Source organism: Austrofundulus limnaeus, unplaced genomic scaffold, assembly GCF_001266775.1.
Source record: "Austrofundulus limnaeus strain Quisiro unplaced genomic scaffold, Austrofundulus_limnaeus-1.0 Scaffold8, whole genome shotgun sequence".
Lineage (NCBI taxonomy): Eukaryota > Metazoa > Chordata > Actinopteri > Cyprinodontiformes > Rivulidae > Austrofundulus > Austrofundulus limnaeus.
The window spans coordinates 1,784,350-1,788,150 of NW_013952410.1; positions in this window are offsets into that span (position 1 = coordinate 1,784,350).

Genomic DNA, 3,801 nt, shown 5'->3' on the forward strand with positions numbered 1-3,801 from the left:
GCCAGATGATGGACCAGAATCACATCGAAGCCGTACGGAAGTATTTTTTCCATAATTTACTATGGTATTTTAAAAATCTACAATTTGTAAAGTTTTCAAAATGGTTTTAATGTAGTTTGGTTTATTTCTAAGTTTGAGACAGCAAACCAACTACACCCCTGCTTTTCTTCTTCACAGTTTCTCAGAAAATAAAATTGTTTTTTAGCAGAAAATCACAAGTTACATCAAATAAAACTTGGTTTGYCGTTTCAGCTGAAACCTTGCATCTGACTCAGTTATTCTGCTGTCTGTGCAGACAGAAAATTAGAGCTCTTTTTCACACCAGAGTCTCTGTTATTAATGCATAAAACACTGATGTAAAAGATGATTACGTCACAGTGACCAACAGTAGAAAACATTTAGTGAGATGCACAGTTAACAAGGTGAGACCTTCATATCTAGATTTATTACTTTCGTGCATTAATCTGGTTATTGCGTGGGAGTAATATTGGAATAAAACATTATAGTTGGACACAATAAACGTTAAATTTGACACCAATCTACTTTGCTGTCAGTAAAGCTACTCATCCTCCTGCAGGATGCTTTGAAAGAGCAGACGAGAGTGTTTGATGTGGGCCTGTGGAAGCTTATTTATAGATGATTTGTTTTTACAAATTGCTCCGCCGCATTCTAAGAGGGTCATAAAAGCTGGCATTTTCCTGTTTTTATCTCTCCTCTGTGTCAGAGAGCAAAAATAAAAACTCTTCCTGCTGAAACAGCTCATAAAACTCAGAATGACAGATTAATGTCAGGTTTTCACTCACAGCAAGAAGAAACGTCTGAGTCAGAATGTTAATCAAAAACAAAAAGTTTTACTAAAACTAAATACCAACCAGCTTCAGTTCTTCTGATTGGCTGAAGCTTTCTTGCAGGATATATTTTATTTTTATAATTTGTATTGATTTAGAATTTTAACAGAGATTTGACCAGTTTTTCCATATTTATTCCTCATAGAGACTTTTTCATGAACAAAGCATGGAGCTTTCTGTAGAGAAGTATTTGTCATTTATGCATAATTTAGTTTTATGGCAGAAAATCCATTTATTCTGACTCGGTGTAGCACCATGCTTGACTTCAGGCCAATACCCCCTCCAAAAAACTAAATAAAAATAAAAAATCCCTCCATGATGCCAGTTCTCTTTCACACTGTCCARTCACGCAGACCCCCATGAGAAATTTGGTCTCCAATCCCCAGAAGCGAAGATGGAAACTCAATGGTTGTTCTGGTTTTTAGACAGAAAAATRGGTCTGAATAGAAGGTTTTCRCAGAATGTCACCTACCACTGCTGAGCTCCTGATGCTGGGGCTGCACTTCAGAGCTGCTCTGTTAAGCACAGCGGTGGATGAAAGAAAAATGGATTTATTTGGACTTCCTGTTGAATCTGTTCCATCCACATCTCAAAGAAAACACCTACGTGATRTGCTCATATGACTAAATCAGAAGACGGAACACAAACTCTGTTCATGTTTGTACGTGAAATAACCTGTGAGATATTACTGACATGCATCACAAAGAAGCGTTTTTGTTGGTGCTAATCTAATATTTCTCAGCCCTTCTGGAGTGAACCGGTCTGATGAGACAGATGGTTTGTTTGATGAACCATCTGTCAACCTGCTGCAGGAAAAATGAGGAAAACAGCAWGACAAATGAGCAAATTCAAAACGTTACTTTAGCAACTCTAAATAAATGTTATTTAATCAAGTTGTTAATGATAAGCATTTTCTTAAAYGCTGCTTTACCAGTGGTCTSCACAGTTCTGCTGACAGCTATAGCAGAGCTAACGTTTTGTTTAGCAGATYAGCATTTTTGCTACCTTTGGAAGCCATTAGCGGACCAATGAACTGCCACTTAATTTAGTTTTGCTAACTTTAAAGGGGACATATCATGCAAAATCCACTTTTTTAGCCATTAAATGCATTTTAAACCAAAGCAGAGCAGTTCCACTTTATTTAGACCCCAACTGAATGAATTAAATGTGAAAAAAGGATTTAAAAGCGTATGTCTACTTGGGACAAAAACAACTATCCCCTCAAACATGCTGCTTTACATGCCTGCATGTCTATGTTTAAATAACAAACCTTGAGTTAGAAGTTATCAGTTCGCGTCAAACGATTTTTATTGCCCGTTTAGTGGTTTAGCATTTGCGGTGCTGAATTTTTATGTAGCGGTCTAGTCTACAGATGATGTATATTTGCAAGACTGCGCGCTGGTGTTACATTTTATATCACATGCCTTTTCACGGTATAACTTAAAAAATCAGTATTATATAAAAAAGCATAACATGTAAATAAATAAAAAACTAACAATTTGGGTTTAGCTCCAGTATCAGTACTTGTAGTTGCATTTTATTATGACCCCCGCACACAAAGAGTAAGCACGAGTCATATTGTTTTTGTACTGTTTTTTTAGGGAGTTTTGGTCAACCGTAGCACAGAAACGGCTGCACCAATTAACAAGAAATTTGGCAGGACTGTAGATGAGTCTGACCTACACTGCGCCAACCAACGGTTTTATGATAGACCCCATATTTGAGGAGGGGGTTCCTTTCAAAGTGGGGGTATCTGGACATGCAAAAATGCTTATAACTCATAAACTGTTCAACAAAAGGAGCTTCAGATTTATTTTGTTGTTTAGCACTGATGAAGCTCTATCCATCAGGACCACCAATCAGTGCCCCCCATACCCCCAATTTATCTGAAAAAGGGGTATCTGTATGTTATCGGTATGTTACTGCTATGCGGTATCTATTTTAACATCTCATTGAAGCGTAAAGGTCAATCGGCTAAGTTGTTAAACATACATTTATGTTTATTTATGTTATTTATGTTTTTTACAGGTCYGTGATAAATTTCCAAATACTGTCATTAAAAAAAAAACAACTAAACTCTGCCAAAAAAACAAAACTAAAAAAAAACCTCGTCTTCGTTTTTCGGTTTAGTTTGTTGATGGGGCATAAGATACTCAGATGCAGCCTACATTTTTTGGGGGGGTTGTCAGCCCACATGAGTCGGAACCTACAAATTGGGACAGTCTACAAAAGCACCCTATGTCGGCTGCCACCCATGAATTCAGACAAATCCATATACACAGGACCAGAAGCAGAAAGATAAACCAGAAAGAACAAGAGCCCCCTAGCGACTGGCCGCAGTACAACATTTAGTTCCAGCCTCTCCTTGTAATCAGCTTGGACACTTTTCTATCTCAGATAATCTTTTAATAGAGACCCATCCCATCATACCATTTATTGCAGATAAATATATAATTCTGTGTACGATCAATGACATTTCTAATTAGTTTATTTATTAGATTTTTTTATGTTTTACATTGTTGGTACCTCTTTGCTTTAATGTTGCCTGACTAAACCCAGATCATCATATTGAGAAAACATCTTTTGTGATGTTTAACAGAGCTTTCATGTGTTTGTTTCAGTCTGGTTATGTACTTATAACAGAAGAAACGGCAATCAATAAAGAAAATGTTAATTTAGTCTTTGGGTCTGTGATCAGTCAAAAATAAATATTGAAGCTTTTATCTGTCCTCTTTTGTTCATTTGAATAATTTCATCAAAATCATCCTTTCGTACTTCTTATTACTGTTTGTTGTAAAAGGGTTTGGATAAAAAACTTGTAATTAGTTTGCCAAACACCTTATAATTTGGACATTTGCCTGAAGATCAACAACTACAAATGAATAGAAATAGTTTATTTTCTGACTTAGAACAAATTTTTTAGATCCAAATCAACACAAAGATGTATTATTAT